General features: G+C 42.9%; 1 pseudogene; it reads left to right on the top strand.

The window, feature by feature from the left end:
* The first annotated feature begins 417 nt into the window (after window positions 1-417).
* On the top strand, window positions 418-545 carry LOC130604813 (U1 spliceosomal RNA; annotated as a pseudogene).
* The last annotated feature ends 22,193 nt before the right edge of the window (window positions 546-22,738 follow it).

The raw sequence follows: 22,738 nt of genomic DNA, 5'->3' as shown, positions 1-22,738 counted from the left end.
AGACAGGGCGCCTGAACCAGGCTAGCCACGGAGGTATTCCATACCACAGCACGTCATGCCCAGGGTGGGGGCTAATCGGGAGTTACCCGGAAGGACACGGGCTTCCATGTGGGACTCGTTTCTTGGCCGGTGGTATTGTATTCTCTTCCCTTGTTATTTTTTCTCATCATTGCTGTAGTTGGTAGTAGCAGTGGTGATTTGTGTTGTGCATTGGTTGCTGGACTATTCTTGTCTCAACCCATAGGAGTTGCACCCTTTCGATCCTCCTCCCCGTTCTTCCAGGAGTGGGGAAGGGGAGAGCCCCGGCGGGGGGTGGGGCCCTCGATTGTTGTCAGCCCAGCACCACTCACTGGGAGTGAGTGAACAAATTGCCTGACAGGGTTTAAACCACGACAGTTCTTTTTGGCGCCCAACGTGGGGCTTGCCTGGCAGGGGAGACACCGTGATCAAGCAGGTGGTTTTCCCAGGGCGAGGCTCATCCCTTGCACTCCGGGTGTGCTGACCCCTGCGATTTTCCCAAATGCGGGAAACTCAACTGCAAAATCAAGAAGAATTAGTAAAACACTTAAATGAGGTGTGTGGTCATTCTGGCCATACCAGAGATGGACAAATCACGGCAACGTGCTGGGGCTTGGCCTATGTTTACAGGGCCTTGCTCAACACTATCCAGCACCTTCAAAAGGAAAAGAATGTCGGCGGATCTGAGGGCAAAGCAACAGTCGCTACTCAAACTTTGGCTGCAAAGAACAGCGTAGCTACCTCAGTGGCAAGTACAGCAGCTGCTCAATCTTCAACTGCAACAGACAGCGCGGTTACCCCAGCTCCAAGCACAGCAGCTGCACCACCCCCAGCAACAAGTACAGTTGCTACTCAAACCACAGTGATAATCACTGCAGCCAAACCAGAGGACCAATTTGTACCAATATCGGTTGCCCCTGTATGCAAGAGAACAAGCAAAAAGGAGACAAGAAGGGTGAAGCAAGATGAAGAAACAATGAATTCACCACCCGGTCCAGAATCTGATCAGGAGTCATCATCACATGACAAAGAAGAAGAAGAAGAAGAAGAAGAAGAAGAAGAAGAAGAAGAGGTAACTTCTCAACCTCAGATCTCAACCGAGCTGCGGAATATGCAAAAAGATTTTACCCGTCAACCAGGGGAGCACATCATCATCTGGTTGCTCCGATGCTGGGACAATGGGGCCGATGGTCATGAACTAGAAGGTACAGAAGCCAAGCAGCTGGGATCACTTGCTAGAGAAGGGGGAATTGACAAAGGAATTGCAAGAGAGAAAAAGTCCCTCAGTCTTTGGAGGCGGCTCTTGGCAGCTGTGAAAGAAAGGTTTCCATACAAAGATGATGTTATGAGTCCACTGACTACTATAGACAAAGGCATCTAGTCTCTGAGGGAATCAGCCATCATAGAGATGATCTATCACATCAAGCTGAATAACGGGGATACACCTATAGATCCAGATGAAGTTGAATGTACACGACCCATGTGGCGAAAACTTACACGGAATGCATCATAATCATATGCCCATTCATTGGCAACAGTAACCTGGAATGATGTAGTACCACTAACAGTGGATGAAATGGTTCATAAACTCCAAGAGTTCGAAGACAATCTCACCCCTTCCATCATCTCAGCTGTGGAAAAACTGTCCCAGGACCTCAAACAATTGAGGGATGATCTATCTGATTTATCCAGCTCCTCACGTGTACCAACACACGTCTCAGGTATTAACAAAAGGCATCCTATTGTTCGAGAGAGGAGATACAGGAGGTATACGCCACGGGGTACCCTATGGTTTTACCTGCTGGACCACAGAGAAGACATGACAAAGTGGGATGGAAAACCTACTTCAGCTTTGGAGGAACGGGTGAGTGAATTGAAGAGGGGAGAAAGGGCCAAGACTGATCGTCCCATGAGAGCTACGGCTTCAGTCTCTGGTGAGCAGTTTCCCAGATGGAATGGAAGAGCTGATTTTACTCCAGCTCCTGTGATAACAAAGAATAATCCCTTTTACCACGACTTAAGTGTCCAACGCTGTGATGACCATTAGAGGGGCCCTGCCTCCAGCCAGGTGGAGGTAGGGGACAATCGGATTTACTGGACTGTGTGGATCAGATGGCCTGGCACATCAGTCCCACAAAAGTATATGGTCCTAGTAGATACCGGTGCACAGTGTACCCTGATGCCATCAAGCTGTCAAGGGGTGGAACCCATCTATATTTCTGGAGTGACAGGAGGATCCCAAGAGTTGACTGTGCTGGAGGCTGAAATCAGCCTGACTGGGAGGGAATGGCAAAAGCACCCCATTGTGACTGGTCCAGGGTCTCCATGCATCCTCGGCATAGACTACCTCAAGAGAGGGTACTTCAAAGACCCAAAAGGGTACTGGTGGGCTTTTGGTATTGCTGCTTTGGAGACTGAGGAAATTGAGCAGCTGTCCACCTTGCCTGGTCTCTCAGAAGATCCCTCTGCTGTGGGGTTGCTGAAAGTTGAAGAACAACAAGTGCCAATTGCGACCACAACAGTGCACCGGCGGCAATATCGCACCAACCGAGACTCCCTGATTCCCATCCATCAGCTGATCCATAGACTGGAGAGTCAGGGAGTGATCAGCAGGACCCACTCGCCCTTTAATAGCCCCATATGGCCAGTGCGAAAGTCTAATGGAGAATGGAGACTAACAGTAGACTATCGTGGCCTGAATGAAGTCACACCACCATTGAGTGCTGCCGTACCGGACATGCTAGAACTTCAGTATGAACTAGAGTCAAAGGCAGCCAAGTGGTATGCCACGATTGATATTGCCAATGCATTTTTCTCAATTCCTTTGGCAGCAGAGTGCAGGCCACAGTTTGCTTTTACTTGGAGGGGTGTCCAGTTCACTTGGAACCGACTGCCTCAGGGATGGAAACATAGCCCTACCATTTGCCATGAACTGATCCAGACTGCACTGGAAGAGGGGCAAGCTCCAGAACACCTGCAATACGTTGATGACATTATTGTGTGGGGCGATACAGTGGAAGAAGTCTTTGAGAAAGGGAGGAAAATAATCCAAATCCTGCTGAAAGCCGGTTTTGCCATAAAACGGAGTAAGGTCAAGGGACCTGCACAGGAGATTCAATTTTGGGGAATAAAATGGCAAGATGGACGTAGACAGATCCCCACAGATGTGGTCAACAAGATAACAGCAATGTCTCCACCAACTAATAAGAAAGAAACGCAAGCTTTCTTGGGTGCAGTGGGGTTCTGGAGAATGCACATCCCAAATTACAGTTCGATTGTAAGCCCTCTCTATCATGTGACCCGGAAGAAGAATGATTTTAAATGGGGCCCTGAGCAGCAACAAGCCTTTGAGCAAATTAAACGCGAGATAGTTCATGCAGTAGCCCTTGGACCAGTACGGACCGGGCCAGATGTAAAAAATGTGCTGTACACTGCAGCTGGGGAGAACGGTCCTACCTGGAGCCTCTGGCAGAAAGCTCCAGGGGAGACCCTCGGCTTTTGGAGTCGGGGATATAAAGGATCTGAGGCCAGCTATACCCCAACTGAGAAAGAGATACTGGCAGCCTATGAAGGGGTTCAAGCTGCTTCAGAAGTGATTGGCACTGAAGCACAGGTCCTCCTGGCACCCCGGTTGCCCGTGCTGGGCTGGATGTTCAAAGGCAGGGTCTCCTCTACACATCATGTAACCGATGCTACATGGAGTAAGTGGGCTGCACTAATTACACAACGAACTCGAATAGGAAATCCCAGTCGTCCAGGCATTCTAGAAGTCATCATGGACTGGCCAGAGGGCAAAGATTTCGGAATGTCACCAGAGGAGGAGGTGGTGCGCGCTGAAGAGGCCCCACCATATAATAAACTGTCAGAAAGTGAAAAGCAGTATGCCTTGTTTACTGATGGCTCTTGCCGTATTGTGGGAAAGCATCGGAGATGGAAGGCAGCTGTATGGAGTCCTGGACGACAAGTTGCAGAAACTGCTGAAGGAGAGGGTGAATCGAGTCAGTTTGCTGAGGGGAAAGCCATCGAGCTGGCCCTGGACATTGCTGAACGATAAAAGTGGCCAGTACTTTATCTCTATACTGACTCATGGATGGTGGCAAATGCCCTGTGGGGGTGGTTGAAGCAATGGAAGCAGAGCAACTGGCAACGCAGAGGTAAACCCATCTGGGCTGCTGCACTGTGGAAAGATATTGCTGCCAGGGTGCAGAACCTGGTGGTGAAGGTACGTCATGTAGATGCCCATGTACCCAAGAGTCGGGCCACTGAGGAACACCAGAACAACCAACAAGTGGATAAAGCGGCTAAGATTGAAGTGGCTCAGATGGACTTAGATTGGCAACATAAAGGTGAATTATTTCTGGCCCGGTGGGCCCATGACACTTCAGGCCATCAGGGCAGAGATGCAACATATAGATGGGCCCGTGACCGAGGGGTGGACTTAACAATGGACACTATTGCCCAGGTTATTCATGAGTGTGAAACATGTGCTGCAATTAAACAAGCCAAGCGGTTAAAGCCTCTTTGGTATGGAGGACGATGGTTGAAGTATAAATATGGGGAGGCCTGGCAGATTGACTATATCACACTGCCACCAACCCGCCAAGGCAAGCGCCATGTGCTTACCATGGTGGAAGCAACCACCAGGTGGCTGGAAACATATGCTGTGCCCCAGGCCACTGCCCGGAACACTATCCTGGGCCTTGAGAAACAGATTTTGTGGCGACACGGCACCCCAGAGAGAATTGAGTCAGACAATGGGACTCATTTCCGGAATAACCTTATAGATATTTGGGCCAAAGAGCATGGCATTGAGTGGGTATATCACATCCCCTACCACGCACCAGCCTCTGGGAAAATCGAACGGTACAATGGGCTGTTAAAAACTACACTGAGAGCAATGGGTGGGGGAACTTTCAAGCATTGAGATACACACTTACCAAAGGCCACCTGGTTGGTCAATACCAGAGGATCTGCCAACAGGGCTGGCCCAGCCCAGTCAGAACTTTTACATATTGTAGAGGGGGACAAATTTCCTGTGGTGCAGGAAGAATTTGCCGGGAAAGACAGTCTGGGTTATTCCTGCTTCAGGTAAAGGCAAACCCACTCGTGGGATTGCTTTTGCTCAGGGACCTGGATATACTTGGTGGGTAATGCGGAAAGATGGGGAAGTCCGATGTATACCTCAAGGGGATTTGATTTTAGGGGAAAACAGCCAGTGAAATCAATTGTATGCTGTTGCCTGCTGTGTAATACTTTTATAGCTCATCAACTAGATGTCTTCAGGTCACCAGCGACTGGCCCTGACTTCCCTCCAACCATCATCCCAACAGAGAATGAACTTTGATAGAACCGGATGAGTTCTGCAGTAAAGGAACGACCAGCATCAGCAGGCAATGATCCAGTACTGCACACAGCCTTTCCTGCCCTGAAAGATTGTTACAAGAGATGGAACCTGACATCATGGACCGAATGGACTCGGCAGCATTATAGGGATTGGTCCATGCACTAAGAAAATGATCTCTTTCTCTTGGTCTGTGTGTGTGTGTATATGGATGTATATATGTGGGAGAGCGATGGTATATTGAAAATGTGGGATCTGAGCATGACGTGAATGGTATGGAATAAGGGGTGGATAATGTCCTGGGTTCAGCAGTAGCAGTCAATTTTTCTCCTTCGTGGTAGCTGGTGCAGTGCTGTGTTTTGACTTCCAGCCTGGGAACAGTGCTGGTGATACCGATGTTTTTGGTTGTTGCTAAGTGATGTTCACCCTGACCAAGGACTTTGTGAGGCTCATGCTCTGCCAGGGAGGAGGGGAAGCCATGATTAAGCAGAGACAGGACACCTGACCCAGGCTAGCCAAAGAGGTATTCCATACCACCGCATGTCATGCCCGGGGTGGGGGGTAACTGAGAGTTAACCAGAAGGACACGGGCTTCTGGGTGGGACTCGTTTCTTGGCCAGTGGTATTGTATTCTCTTCCCTTGTTATTTTCTCTTATCATTGTTGTAGTTGATAGTAGCGGTGGTGATTTGTGTTGTACATTGGTTGCTGGACTGTTCTTGTCTCAACCCATGGGAGTTGCACTCTTTTGATCCTCCTCCCCATCCCTCCAGGAGTGGGGAAGGGGAGAGTCCTGGTGAAGGGGGTGGGGCCCTCGATTGTTGTCAGCCCAGCACCACTCACTGGGAGTGAGTGAGCAAGTTGCCTGACTGGGTTTAAACCACGACATGTACACACACCCATACACACATACATGTGCACACACACAGATACAACAGCAGAGCAAGATGTAAGCTCAATAATGCTTCTGTGTATACACCCCCCACTCTGGATTTACAGGCGCACGTGCATCCACACATATACATTGTATATTATCATGGACTCCATGTCCATCTAATGCATTTGGCCAGAGCCCAAGCCCCTCACCCAGTTACTAGATCAGATGTTGAGACCGTGAGTCTTTCCAGGTGCTGGTGTCTGTCTACTACATGCTTGCCCAGCCTAAAGTCTGCTAGCGGTGCATGTCCACACACTCATACACACAACATGGCTGTCATCCATAGCTGGCTCCTAGATCTATGAGCTCCTCGGACCTAGCGTTTCTCTCTCCAGTAGCTGGCACTCAGATACTATTTACTAACTAGTCCCTCTTGAAGGTCACTCATTAGTGGTTCACACATGCATATTCAGGATGGAGTGCACTCATACAGAAAGAGGTTAGGAATAGAACTTAACCTTGACCAGAGAAGTAGACCAGCCAGCAGCTTACTTGCATCCAACTCTCTTGTTCCATCTCATCTCCATTTCCCATTCTTGTTTCCCCATCCACCCTGCCCCCTCCCTTTCTCCACCTTTGTTTCATCCCAGATAATCAGCTTACTCTTTTATCCTTTTTACCCACTGGACTCACTTTTGTTATATCTGTACCCAAATTTGGTACCTCATGTTATGGTTGCTGAGGGTCCACTGGCCTTGCAAAATCTGACTTCTTAAAGATCCCAATTAACCCCTCAATTATTTTTCATGATTGCCTGTCTCTCCCCTCACTCCCCCTTAATAGTCTCTGAAATCTAGCCATTTCTCAAAATGTTACCCATAACACTTGTTACCTTCTCGCTCTCTTATCTGCCACATCTACCAATTTCTCATGCGATGTCTAGCAGCTTCTCATGGTTAAGTAGTTAGCTAAATCCTAGGCAATGTCCTAACATGTGCCAGTTTACCAAAACAGCTGTACTGTGCCCACTCTTCACAGAAGTTTCACCTCATGTGTGCCCACTGAAATGAGTTAAGAATGTACCTTTCCCTACAGGCCAAAAGAGAACCAGATTGGATTAATCACTTTTAACACATTTTTGCTCAACATCAGAGACTTTTTCTCAGCCTCAGCAGCAAATCCTGCTTGTGCCACATGACTCTGAAAAGCCAGTCTCAAAAATGGAGCACAAAACCACATTCAGACAGCACCAGGGCTGAGAAAAAGAAAATAAACCAGAAACAAGATGAACATGCAGTGAAGGCAAGAAGGACAATCTGTCTTTTATTTCCTCTGCTTCCTAAAGATCAAACATATGATTGTTAACACATAACAGATAAATTATTAAACAGTACATCAGTACAACTGTAAAAGGCATTCATATTCTCTTTTTAAAGGATATTTTAATTTGGAAGTTGTATTCAGAATATGAAGGTGATGCTGGTTGTTGGTAGAAGCAGCAGATCAAAACTTGTGTATGCCTGGGGATCTATATTCACAGAAGGGATGGATAGTCTTCTGAAATGCCAGCATATTAATGGAAACTGAGCAATGCAAATGTATTGAAAAAGTGCACAGGAAAGAATGAAGAAATAATAAAATAATAACTGTATTTCATAAATTCGAAAAGAAGATATAAATCATGTTTATGCTTATATAACACTAACAGAAAGCTCATACAGAGTTACTGTTTTGAAAAAACCCCAACCCAACAGTGCTAGATAATTACAAGTTTATATAATCAGTTCAAATTTTTTAGGCCAAGATAAGTTTGGAACCCAGTTAAAGTGGTGATTTTTTTTTTTTCTAACAGTGTCATCTCACAAGCATATTCACTGAAAAGGTACCCATGCCTTGGCTAGTCTTTCTTATTGCTAACCTGATATGACACTTATGATTTAATTATGTTCATATGTAAATTTAACAATCTTCTTTAATTTAGACTGTTTGGCTTTAGTCTTAAAAAAAATTAGATTGTCATTTCATCTGAATCAGGATATTTTTAAGAATACTGTACTTTCCTTATTGTTGTTGGTCTTTATTCAAATAATTTGATTAATAGTTATCATCTATATGTGAGCTACTGCTATTGAAAAGTAACATAAAAAAAGCTGCTATTGCTATAGTGCTAAACAAAGATAAATTAATCTCACAAAAGCACTGATGTGACAGTAAGACCAAAGAAAGTATGTTTGGAAGATCACTAGGCAATAATATAAAAAGTTTTTGTTGTTAGATACATAAATAATATCAACTAGAATACATTTTACATATGAAAATTTCACAAGTGAAGTTTAGTTAGCCTTAATTATCCTGAAAGAAAAAAAGAATTCTTTTCCTACCATAATTTCACCCAATAACTATACTTTCAGAAGAAGATGTTGGACAAAAAAATGCTATTTTCCTGTCACTGCTAGACCTCATGACAATGCTGTTCAATGCATATAAAATCTCTAGCTGCATATTTCATTTACCTACATGATTGTGTGATGGCAGGTCCAAGAACAGAACTTATTTTTGCCAAGGTGCACTGGTTAAGTGTATAATTATTTATGTAGACGAAGGTGTTGTTTTAGCTCTCTTTGCCTAAAACCCCCTTAATGAGTAAGAATTAAAGGGAGGAGAATATGAGGAGAGGGAAGGAGTTTGTGGGGAAGATTCAGCTATCAAAAAATAGAAATCAAGAGAAAAAACACAGATTTAAGCAGGTACAACAGTGCATCAGATTTGGAGAGTTCACTGGCCTGACTTATTGCTCTGTACTTATCTGGCACATTGTACCACCTCACCATTTTAGTTAGCATCTGCAGCTATTATAAAGTAGCATCTTATTTCTAAGGCAATCAGCACTGTAGAATAGTCTGTTACCTCCAGGGCATACCAAGTCCTCAATGAACTAACTTGATTTTCTTCCCTACACTTTAGGATTAACCTTATATATTTCTCATTATTCCTACATAGCTTAACATTGCAAGCAAGCCCATATGCTATCATCTCTGGACAGGCCATGTCAAGAAAAATGTATAAAAAAACCCAAATAAAAACATCCATATTTTTTTAAATGAATGCTGGGGTGTTTTTTGTTTTTTTTAGTGATGCTGGAAATTCTTCTTAGTTGCTTGGCAATTTTTTCAGCTCTCTCTGAACTCCAGGCTTGGAGCTGTGATGCTAACCCTGCACCTATCTGTGGAACTGCAGATGGCTGATATAACACAGGCTGTTGACTTCAAAACAGGAAGGAGGAGGAGAACCAGATTGCTTGTGTGAGATGTACACACATTTCCAAAATGCTAATTATTTGTTTCCTAAAATATTATGAAGGCTTGTGCATTTACAACTGGGATTCATCTTCATGCATCATTAAAGTCCTAATGTATACCTTTGGTGAGGGAGGGAAATCTAGTCAGAAATTATACACTTTTAATAGCATACAAAGTGACTTGCAGTGTTATTCAATAGTCTATCCAGCTTCTTTCAGTGAGTTGAAAAAATCAGATGCAGTAGGGAAAACAGCATATAAAGTAACTTAAATAATGACTCAAGTACATATTTCTTTTTTATAATAAGCATCCCAAAGTAAACAGTCATCAGATATACTCACTACCTTTAGATTTTGAAAAATACCAAGGAACTTAAGAATAACTAAAAGCAATGTCACTGTCTTTACGCAGTTAACAAGAGCCATCAGAATATTTAATTAAGAATAGTTGATTATTAAAAGCCTAGAAATAGAATAAAAATTTGTACCTTCCCAAAGATATAAAATGGCAGAGCAGTAATAGCATTACCAAAAAATGGCCATTTTTTTAATAAAGTTCATATTCTAAATACAAACACAAGCATGAATATATATGTATATATGTATATATATATAAAATAAAAAACTGGAAAAGCAATCTCTTCTAACCTTATTAATTCTCTGATTTGTTTTAACATAGAAAATATTGTTAGTCTCTTTTACATGAACTACAACCATCCTATATTCAAGTATGTGTAGAGAAAAGCTTAGAAATGTTATTTGTTATGTGTTACAAAACTTAAGATTTCTAAAGTGTGGAAATGCAAAGTAAAAATGCAAAAATGCAGGGCAGAAGTTGAGTTACTGGTATTGATTTTAATCTTTTTTAGTATACTTAAATTTATTTTGTCTAATTTTAAATTCCTGTGTTTAAGAAACACTTTTGAATATTCTAAAAATAATTACTGTAAGGATGAAATTATCAACAAACTTTGACAATTCTTCATTCCAGTCTAATCATGGGATTTTGTTTATCTTGTGCCAGGGAACAAATACAAGTTTTGTTGCAAATATTTTTTAAAATCTGAATTTTCTCATAATTTCCAATGTATACAGAGTATCATAGAGACTATATAGAATGCTCACTCTTTTTTCACCTATGAAAAATAAATTATGTTCAATAAATTTCACTGATGCAGCCCAAAGTCATACATTCCATAAAGAGTTATGGACAAAATTTGTGCCAAAGCACTAATTACAGGGGCAGCAAAATCTTATTAACATCAGCTGTGTGGAAAATATCTGATAATTCTACTGGGGCATGTTCAATGTTATTAAGTATCCAATACAGAGTATGACTTCTTTTAAATCTGGATGTTAAACAGAATTCAGTTTTATATTTACTGTCTCTCTTTATTTCCACTCCAAATTCTGAGTTCAATGATAGGATCAAATAGAACATTGTAATTCTTTAGAGTACATTTTAAAAATAGAAGCATGTCTTAAATGCATTGTTTGCTGATCTCTTTGTATCTCTGCAAACATCAAAGAAATGCAGTAGATATTGAAAATAACACTTTAGCCTTCTGTACACTGGCAGCAGTGCACACTATCCCATCACACATAAGCCTGAAGTTCATGTGTAATCTTACATTTTCCATTTGTAGGGTCAATAGATAATTGACATGCCATGTGTCTCAAGAAAAAAGAGAGAAACAGCAAGCACCTCCTGCCAAGGCTAACCACTGTGCACCCCAGAATGGATCTCAGATTTAACTGCACACCTGAATTCCACTTTCCAGCAACAATCAAAATAGTCAGTTTTTAAGGAAATTAGTAAGGTGAGAGGCTGTGTTACTTGATACCTCTAAGAAAATACAGAACACGCCACAGCAATCATCACATAGGTCCTCTGAGACTATTCACAAGATAAATTATGCATGTGACACTTAGGGCAACCAAGAAATTATACATGACATATGGAAGTTTGTAATCATAAATGGATAAATATCGCAGCTTGACTTTGGAAAGAGAAATGAAAATAATATACCACTGAACAAATATTATAAACAAACCCAATTATCATGTATTTCAGGAAGAATTTTGCTTTAGAATAACAACCAAAGCTGCAAATGATTCTCAGTCAAGGGTCCTGCTCAGTGAAGTTTTTGTATTGTAAAGCTAAATTTCATACTTTTCACCTTGAACTTAAAAAGCAACAGAACTTAAAAACTTCCTTCTTCAAAACACTGAATCTTTACCATTCACCAGGAAAGCACAGTAGGTCGTCAGCAATCATATTGCAGTGTGTTTTGCCATTATATCCCTTCATGTTATGTTGAAAACCAGCAGGTTTGCAGCAGAGAAAGTCAGAGCTAGACCTACATGCCAGTGCTAGCTAAGGTGCAGAGGATGCTGAGAAATAAGCTCAGCAACAAATTATCTTGTATTTGTCTACAATATTTATTTCATAACAAAAATTAAATACAATTTAGGCAGGGCAGAAATTAAACTTGCCTGTTCAGAAACCAAGAGGTAAGAACACTTTGCCACAGTGTCATGGTTTAAGCCCAGCCGGCAACCCAGACCCACGCAGCCGCTCTCTCACTCCCCATACTTCCTCCTCCTGCTCCCAGAGGGAAGGGGAGGAGAATCAAAAGAATGTAACTCCCACAGACTGAGATAAGAACAGTCCAGTAACTAAGGTATAACACAAACCATTGCTGCTACCACCAATAATAATAATGATAAGGAAAATAGCAAGAGGAGGGAAAACAACTGCTCACCACCTGCTGACCGATATCCAGACAGATCAGAGCAGCGACCTAGCCCTTCCAGGTAACTGTCTCCAGTTTATATACTGGGCATGATGTGCTGTGGTATGGAATACCTCTTTGGTCAGTTTGGGTCAGGTGTCCTGTCTCTGCTTCCTTCTGGCTTCCCCTCCCCCCTGGCAGAGCATGAGGCTCACAAAGTCCTTGGTCAGAGGAAACATTACTTAGGAACAACTAAAAACATCGGTGTTCTTCCCAGGCTGAAAGTCAAAACCACAGCACTGCACCAGCTACTAAGAAGGAGAAAAATGACTGCTACTGCTAAACCCAGGACAGTTTCTTACACAGGGTAATGTTTCTTGTACAGGCAGTTTAGATATTTGCTTGCGTTTATTAGCATTCATGTATCTAGTGTGGGGCTTTACCTCTTGTATTACTACTTGAATGCAACACTTCCCTGACTGCTGCCTAATTCCATGTTCTTGAAAGCTCCAAGTGCTTTGACCCCAATTTGGTTTAAACCGTCTGGACCAAGCAAGTTTTCCGTGCAACACTCATGGAACACAAGCAAGTGACTCAGTTGTGTAGAACAGTTTTAAAACCCTCAGTTAAGTAGCATGTAAGAAGAACATGGAGCTGTTGGGACAAGTCCAGAGGAGGCCCATGAGGGTGATGAGGGGCTGGAGCACCTCCCTTATGAAGATAGGCTGAGAAAGTTGGGGCTGTTCAACCTGGAGAAGAGAAGGCTGCGTGGAGACCTTAGAGCAGCTTCCAGTACCTGAAGGGGCCTACAGGGGTACTGGAGAGGAAGTCTTCACAAGGGACTGCAGTGACAGGACAAGGGTTGATAGGTTTAAACTTAAATGCGAGAAATTTAGGTTAGATATAAGGAAGAAGTGCTTTACTGTAAGGCTGGTGAGGCACTGGAATGTGTTGCCCAAGACAGTTGTGAATGGTCCATCCCTGGCAGTGTTCAAGGCCAGGTTGGACAGAGCCTTGGGACACATGGTCTAGTGTGAGGTGTCCTTGCTCATGGCAAGGGGTTGGAACTAGATGAGCTTAAGGTTCATTGCAACCCTAGCTTTTCTGTGCTTCTACATGCATAACATAGCTTTCTATTGTATTCTGTTCCATTCCATTCCATTTTATTCCGTTCCGTTCCATTCCCTGCACTCACAATGAATTGTACAATGAGAACATTATCTGTCCAAAATGCCATGGGAATTTCAGCACCAAAAGCACTTTCAAAGACACAAATCAGAATGGTTGCAGGTGGAAAGAGTATTTACTTAGAAATAAAGTTATTTAAATTGTCTTGGTTTAGTTTAGCTTAGTCTAGTTAATTTTAGCCTGGTTTAGTTTAGACCCTTCAGTTTAGCTGGAAAAAACCTTCCTTGCAGCCTGACAAAGGAAAGCCAGGGCAGGAGAGGGGCCGTGGTGGTGCAAGAGCAGTGCAAGAAGAACCCAGCCAGAAAGGGCCAGGGAAGACCTGACAAGGGGTGGTGCTCAGTGCTACAGAGGACAGCAAGCAAGTCCCGGAGCCACACTGGGGCCACCCTGGGAGTCCAGAAGGCTGCCTCCCCCCTGATGCAAGGCATGAGGGCCACCTGTGTGGAGCACAAGCAGCTGCCTTTGGGCCACCATGACTCAAAGGAGCCCCATGAAGGGGCTGTGCTCAGCTGCAGAGGAAGGCAAAAACCCCCAGGGATGCTTGCTAATCCATCCTGGGGGAAAAAAACCATTCCCCCCCCCCCCCCCCCAGCTGCAGGACACAAGTGGCCACCTTCATGGTGCACGAGCACCAGGTGATAACACAGCCAGAATGGACCGAGGAGCCCTGACAAGTGGTCATGCTCAGTGCTCAGAGGAAGGCAAAAAAACCCCTGGGGACCGGTGCCAATCTACCCATGGAAAAAGTTCCTCCCTGGCCCCAGCGCTGGCGATCGGCTACTCCCTGAGCATGTGAGAAAGACCTGCTCCTGGTCCACACGCTAGTTATGCCTCTAAGGGGACAAGGGCACACTGGCACTGTCTTTTCTGCCTCCACATGGAGCCATCTCAGGGTCTTCCGGCAACACCAAAATGCCATTCTTCTGATGACTCCTTGGGGCAAGAATCCTTCCTGTGCTTGGCAGTGGGAGCTCCAGAGCACTGGGGGATGGTATTGAGCCACCTGTGCATCCTTTTTCTTCTGGCTGCTGCCACTCTCTCCTCAGGAGATGAGGACGGTGAGCTCCTCGATGACTGACGCAGGATTTCAAACCATCCATCCATCCATCCATCCATCCATCCATCCATCCATCCATCCGATGAGTGCTGAACGTGGCCTCTCCAGGAGCTGGAACTGCAGCAGAGAACCTCGTGCAGCTTCGCAGCTTCAAGTGTTCCGTCCCCCAGTCCCCTCCTCACCTAATTCCCTGGTGCACAGGAGAGGAGGACAGCGAGCTCCCCGATGACTGAAGCAGCATTTCCATCCATCCATCCATCCATCCATCCATCCATCCATCCATCCATCCATCCATCCATCCATCCATCCATCCACCCATCCATCAGATGAGCTTTGAGCGTGGCCCCTCCAGCAGCTGGAACTGCAGCACCGAACCTCCCACAGCTTCATGCATCTTCAAGTGCTCCTTCCATCAACCCCCTCCCAGTAATTCCTCTTGGATGCCCTCAGGCTGCCAGCTCTGTCCTGGTGGCAGCACCGGGCACTCTGGCAGTGGGGCAGGGGAGGGCACTGGACTTATACTGCCCCAGAGCATTGTGATGCTGCATTGCCAGATGCCGGCACTATGACACAGCGGTGATGGGGCCCCTGTAGCCCTGCCCACTGCAGCTCTCTGCTGCTGCCCCTTTGCCCAGCATCCCTTGGAGAAAGGCCTTTGGGCTGCTGGCCCTGAGGCAGTGCCTGTGCCCAGGAGGCCCAGGCAAAGTCCCTGCCCATGATGGCCACAGACTGGGCGCCACTGCGAGGCATCCCTGTAAATAAATCTGTATGCTCAGACCATATGCATAAAGGCTTTTATACCATGTACAGTCATTTGACTGTGGTGACCCCAAAGGTGAAAGAAAGGGGTTTGGGTTCCCTCCGCACAAACTTTGCAGAAACATAGAGAGCATACAGCATTTCCTCACCACTCCTTATTAATACACCAAGTGGCATTTGCTACTATACTGCTCATGGTGAGGCCTTCTTCTTGGGAAGAAGAATTTAAGGAATCTTTTCTGGTTTTGTGTCATGGTTTAAGCCCACCCGATAACTCAGAACCAGGCAGCTGCTCTCTCACTTCCCTGCTTCTTCCTCCCCCTGCTCCCAGAGGGACGGGGAGGAGAATGGAAAGACTGTAACTCCCACGGGTTGAGATAAGAACAGTTCAGTAACTCAGGTAAAACACAAAACCACTGCTGCTACTGCCAATAATAATAGTGAGAAGAGATACAGAAAGGGGAGAGAATACAATTGCTCAGCACCTGCTGATTGATACCCAGCCTGACCTGAGCCTTGATCTATTTCTTCCGGGTAACTCCCCCCCAGTTCCTGTACCGGGACATGATGTGCTGTGATATGGAATACCCCTTTGGTTAGTTTGGGTCAGGTGTCCTTGTCTCTGCTTCCTCCTGGCTTCCCTTCCTCCCTGGCAGAGCAAGAGACTCAGAAGGTCCTTGGTCAAAGGAAGTGTTACTTAGCAACAGCTAAAACACCGGTGTTATCAGCACTGTTCCCAGGCTGAAAGTCAAAAACACAGCACTGCACCAGCTACTAAGAAGGGGAAAAATGACTGCTACTGCTGTACCCAGGACACACATTTTCATACAGATAAACATCTGAGTACCCTCTTTCCACCAGTCACTGCAGCAATCATTCCTCTCTCCCTTTACTTCAGAATTCATTGCATTCATAGTAAGAGAGGACAAATCTCAAAAAATGTGCAAATTTAGAAAGGGTTTGATAAGACTCTGCAATGTATTGGTTTTGTATATATATCATAGAGCCATACAGTCATAGAGTGAGAAAAAGTAAGGAATAGTTTGGGTTGGAAGGGACCTTTAAAGGTATCTAGTCTACCCTCCACACTCCCCCACAACCACCACGTTTCACTATAACAAGTTGCTCAAAGCCCCATCCAACCTGACCTTTAAAACTTCCAATAATGGGGCATCTATAACTTTTATAAGAAGCATGTTACAGTATCTCGCCAGCTTTATCATAAAAAAAAAATCTTCCTAAATTTACCCTCTTTCAGTTTAAAACCAATCTCTCTTGTCCTGTTACTACAGGTCCTAGTAAAAACTCTTGCTTCACCTTTCTTATAAACCCCCTTTATATATTCGAAGACAGCAATAAGGCCTCCACTGAGCCTTCTCTTCTCCAGGCTGAACAACACCAATTGTCCCAGCCTTTCTTCATAAGACAGGAGTTCCAGGCCTCTGATAATTTTAATGGCCCTTGTCTGGACCTGTTTTAACAGATCCAGGTCTTGTGCTGGAGGCCCCAGAGCTAGATGCCGTACTCCAGGCAGGGTCTTACAAAAGCAGAAGGGAAAAATCAGCTCCCTTAACCTTCTGGCCATGCTTCTTTTCATGCAACCCAGCATATGGCTGACTTTCTGGGATGCCAGCATTGCCTACTCATATCCAATTTTTATCTACAAATATCCCCAACTTCTTCTGCGCAGGACTGCTCTCAGTGTTTATGTCACATGTCTGTACTAATATTGGGGATTGCTGTGACCTAGGTGCAAGACCTTGCACTTGCTGAACTTCATGAGGGCCCACTCCTCAAACCTGTCAAGCTCCCTCTGCTCCCTTCCAACTGTACTACTCAGTTTGGTGTCACCTGCAAATTTGCTGAGGGTGTACTCATCCCCACTATCTGCATCTCTGGTGAAGATATTAAGTAGTATTGGTACCAGTATGGACCCTAGGGGACACCACTGGTTATTGGTTTCCATCTGGACATTGAGCTGTTGACTGTAACCCTTTGGATGCATATGCATACAGATATAAAGCAGTTTCCATTGAAATTATTGCAAAATATTTAATATTCTCACTTAAATGCATAGGTAGATAGACAGACAGATAGATACTATAATATCATATATGAATGTTGGTGTTTAGTACCTAAAATGTATATAAGTGCACACACATATATAAAAGACATTCGCTACTTCAAGAAGAACTTTTCAAGAGGTTTATATTTATAAACCTCTGCTAGGTATTTTCTTCCTTGATTTTGGGGAACAGTATTCAAAACACAATTTAGGCAGCTGTTCTTGCAAGTATCTCCCTACTGTTTGCAGCACAGTACAATCTTACTTTTCTTGTGGGTATCAAACAGAATGTAGGCTAATAAAAGACACAGAAAGAAGCAGAGTTCTGACACCCTGTGAGTAAGACACTAAAGTCAGTTTCATCAGATAGCTGATGTCCCAGCTAAATAAAAACCTCTTAGTGAAACCTAAGGCATCCAATTTCTTTATACATGCAAAACCAGGCTCAGTTCCTTTGTGTTCATTCCCTATCATCTCTTCAGAATGCTTACACCTCAGCAACGTCTACTGACATAAAGTCTTACAGTCAGCATCAAATCCCATTAAAATAATCTGAAAGAGTCCTTTGAGTTCAATGGGTTTTAAATCAAGCTCCTCTTAGACTCACCTCTTAAAGTAATAAATATTCATAGATGGATGAAAGAATAGAAAATGTCTCCAGTTTTGAGTCCAGCAGGAAGATGATTTGCCTGGTGATGGATAATCCACTTGTTGACCGAGAAAGGCTCATGGGCCAGGATGGAAAAGTACCATTTGGGGATATGCAGAATATGAATAGGTGAAAAAGGTAACAGAAAAACAAAACCATAGCAGCACCGCAGTTTCCATTGGACACTCTGCAAGATACTTAGCTTTCTTATTCTTTCTTTAAGCTAAGTATAATTGGAATTCTTGTGAATATTACTTGATTGTTTTTGACAAATCACCTCCCTACTAAATAGTATGAATTGGCACAGCTTCAGTGATCAAAATAAAACAAAGAAGTTTCTAATTCTGCTTGTAGTGTTTCCCACTCTGCACAACTCCTCTGTTTATGTTATGCAACTGTCAATAATATAATCCAGTTCAGTTTCATGTCACACAATAAAGTCCTATTGACAGGTGTGAATTCAATATTCTCTGTTGTACATAACAAGATTCAAAGACTGGTTAGTTTGAGTGAACACTTGGCTGGAAAACCTCAGCATGCTTTCTTAGTACATGGACTTTTCATTATGCAGAGTGATTAAGAAAGGGAAAGGCAGAGGATTTGAGAGAAGTGGAGATTAAAGCATCATAAACTCTTAAGAAAGCAGGACAGTCTGGTGGGGGGCACTCTACTTCTGGTAAAGCACAATAGGCAAAAGTAGTCTCAAGGTGCAGAAATTGCCCACCTTTCGTGATAGTTTCATATTAGCATTTAAACCACACTTTTTTAAAAAGGTGAATCTGTGTTTATTAAGTGCTAACTTAATGTGAATGACAGCATGCTATAATGACATCCTTTGTTTATGCAGAGATAATACATTATACTCCTTTTCTTCCATCACTGATCACAGTGCCATCTGAACAAATGGAAAGAAAAAGGTTTCACACAGGCCTGAAAATCCACCTTTGTGGTTTGGCATGGTAGATGAAGACTTTGCATATAAGCTTTGGTTGTGGTTTAATCTCAGTATGCAGCTCTGCCCCACACAGCCATTTGCTCACTCTAACACATGCTGCTCACTCCAGCTGATGGGCAAGAGAGCCAGGAGGGTAAAGTGAGAAGACTCATGGATCTATACAAAGACAGCTTAATAGGTAAAGGAAAGGCTGCAGGTGCAAGCAAATCAAAATATGGAATTTGTCCACCACTTCCCATTGACAGGCAGCCTTAGAGCCATCCCAAGGAAAGCAGGGCTACGTCCATGAATAGTGGTGACTGGGAATGACAAATACCATAACTGCAAACATCCTCACTTCCTCCTTCTCTATGGCATGAAGTATCTCTTTGATTAGTTTTAGTCATCTGCTGTCTGTGCTCCCTCCCAACCTATGGCCCATCCCTCAGTGAGCTCTCTGGCTGGAGGACCAGAGAAGGCTTTGATGCTGTGTAAGCACATTTCAGACATTGCTAAAACATCCCTATGTTATCAACAGTGTTTTGTTGACAAATTCAAAACAACAAAATACTAGCTACAATGGAGAAAATTAAATCTGCCTCAGCCCAACCAGTACAGCTTCTCAGATGGCAAGTCTATGTGTCTTTAACAGTGGCTGAGGTATTTTGGCACAACCTTTAAATAACAAATTCCTCAGTACATAGCAATGTACTTTGCATCATTGGCACTAAGTGTTATTGCTTTTGTCACTTAGAGACTTCCTTTCAATTTAAATGCTATGTGTTTATATAAGAATATCTTTTAATTATAGTCAGGAAAGAGAGGTCACATTATGACATGACATGCCTAAGGAGCTACAAAATATAATGCACACACATAACTGTAGACATCTATAGACAGAAGTAAATGCACATTTTCTTCTTATCAACCCTTCAGTGCATTCACCTGGCCTAATGTAAGTACACTGTGTGTAAATGTACCTTTAAAATGAGGTATAAGTGCCTATTTAAATGCAGTCATAAAATGTCAGAAAGGAGAACTTAAATGACGGTAATTGTCACCTTATCTGCTAGTCTTAGTAGAAAGAGAAAGCAGCAAATGAGTCTGTCTCAGCTGCTCTAACAGCTATAGGCATCCTCCCCTATTAACAGGTAGTAGGTGTACTGGTAGGATGAGAATATGACACTAACTCTGTAGTTGCATGTGCCATAGACTAGAAAATAGGTGTTCTCTTGTCATGTCTGTCAGTTCAGTGTCTGTCTAAAGACAAGATTGATTTAAAAATTGTATCTGCGAAGAAAAGCCAAAATTCCAAAGGTCTTTTTAACAGTAGCCAGTGATCTGAAGCTATATTCTTCATTGTTATTGTTAGAGCTAACATTTGCATTTGGTTTGACTCTTCATTGAAAAATCCAGACAAAATGCTCACAAAGTATTGATAAACATGCACCCTAGTTTTCAGACAGATCTAATTAGTAGTATCTCAATTAAAAAAACAAACTAAAAACAATACAATGTCTTCTTTCATATAAGGCCTTCAAGTATACAGACTTAGAAACAAAAATGTGATACAGACACTAAATTGAGAACTTAATTAAACTTAGGCTGACTTCTTATTTAGTATGTTCATCATTTTACACTCATATAGTCTATGCTTGGCTGCAAGACATTTCTATTTTAAGTATTTCTGCCTGTCAGTGCTGAAATTAACTATAGTTGCCATGTTGGCTTCTGATGAGGACCAAGAATTTAACTCATCTTTGCAATAAAAGAAAGTTACAAACAGGCCTTTTAATAAAAGGACATCATAGACAGAAGCAAGGACCAAGGGCTGCTCCTGTCCCTGTGAAGTCAGAGAAGTGCATTTAATCCTCTGAGAATCCTGGCCTTAGTACTTTACAGGTCTTTGTGCTCCTTGACGTACAAGCAGAGGAGAAAAATCATGAGAAACTCATTAGAATGGGATGTAGGAGACATTACTATTGTTCTGGACTTTTCTTCCAATATGTAAAACTTAGATGTCAATGTTTCACGTCCATCAAAGAGTCATGGGTCAAAAGATAGTGAGTAATAAGAGCTCAGCTTTCCACAGAGCTCATTCTTCAGTCAAAGTAAAGCCTCAGTCAGGTGAATTCTTCCCCATGACTTTCTCAGCTGTGATGAAAAGTCAGATGCATTTAGCTTTGTCTAAGACAAAAACACGTCCTGAAAATCTGCTTGCAGAAAAGTCACCATGAGGAGTTACTACAATAGCTTCATGTTCAGCCACAGAACACCTGAGACTGCAGAGACAAAGGCTGCTCCTTGCCTCACAGTGGAAAAAAAATCATGTGACAAAAATTCACATGATAAACTTTAAAGAAAGATAAGTTAATGAAATTCTGACTATGAACACTATAAGAGAAAAATAAAAAGGAGATACAAATAGGGTTACAGAACCTAGCTTTGCAAGGAGGAAGCTATTCCATTCAGTAGGCTGTACAGACTACTTAATGACATCCAGCAAAATAAGCAGATGTGGTGGTTTTTGGCTGGGGTAGAGTTAATTTTCTTCACAGTAGCTAGTATGGCGTTGTGTTTTGGATTTTTGCTAGAAACAGTGTTAATATTTCAGGGATGTTTTAGTTACTCCTGAGCAGTGCTTAGCCAGAGCCAAGGCCTTTTCTGCTACTCACACCACTCCACCAGTGAGTAGGCTGGGGGTACACAAGGAGCTGGGAGTGGACACAGCCAGGACAGTTGACCCCAACTGACCAAAGGGATGTCCGATACCATATGGGGTCATGATGAGCATATAAAGCTGGGGTAGAAGAAGGAAGGGGGCATATTCAAAGTGATGGCGTTTGTCTTTTCAAGTAACCATGATGGAGTCCTGTTTTCCTGGAGATGGGTGAACACCTGCCTGACCACGGAAAGTGGTAAATGAATTCCTTGCTTTGCTTTGCTTGTGTGCACAGCTTTTGCTTTGCTTACTTGTTTAGTTGTCTTTATATCAACCCATGAGTTTCCTCACTTTTCCAAATCTCTACCCCATCTCACGAGACGGGGGCGAGTGAACAGCTTTGTGGTGCTTAGCTGCTGGCTGGGGTTAAACCATGTCAGCATATTAGAAATTATGAGGAGTGTTAATGTTACTACAACTAATGGAATCATAAAGACATGTAAAAAAGGTAGGCTATGTGCTTAAATTCTTCATTTTTGTAAGAAATTTTCCTGAAATACAATTGAAGTTAGGGATAAGTGTTGTGATTTTGACAAATTGTATTGATAAAAATTTTCACCATGGGCATTTCATGAAGAAGTTAATCCTATCTGAGAGTTTATATTTTCTTATCCAGGATGATTTCATATGATAAAATGTGTCTTCGTACATACCCCTAAAGGAAAATGCACATAGCTAAACTGTGAAACTTATATGGGAAAGAAACATTGGATTTAATGGAAAAAGAGATGCATGCATTCTGAAAAGCTACCTTTTTCACCACCCCTGAAAAACAACAAAGTATTCTTGATGTTTTGAAATATTTTGAAAACAAGCCAAATATAGAAAACATTACATAATTTGTTTAGAATTCCTGTGGAGTTCCTTAACAGTTTAAGTCATGGATCTTTTGAAACCGCATATTAAATATATCCTGTCCAGTGATAATAAGAATAACATAACCCCCTGAAAAATATTTTTTCAGAAAACATTTCTTTTTTTTTAAGAAATCCAAGTGTATTAGGTCACATGCAAGCAGTACTGAGAAAGCTTTTTTCTAACTTGGCCTGAGTCTCTAACCATGAGTTTCAATGAGTTTCAAAGGCATCTCTTATTT

Source organism: Pezoporus wallicus, unplaced genomic scaffold (assembly GCF_028554395.1).
Source record: "Pezoporus wallicus isolate ANWC-B61680 ecotype Strahan unplaced genomic scaffold, APGP_CSIRO_Pwel_v1 contig_5767, whole genome shotgun sequence".
Lineage (NCBI taxonomy): Eukaryota > Metazoa > Chordata > Aves > Psittaciformes > Psittacidae > Pezoporus > Pezoporus wallicus.
Note: the sequence above shows the minus strand (reverse complement) of the source record. Positions and strands in the feature narration are given on the sequence as shown.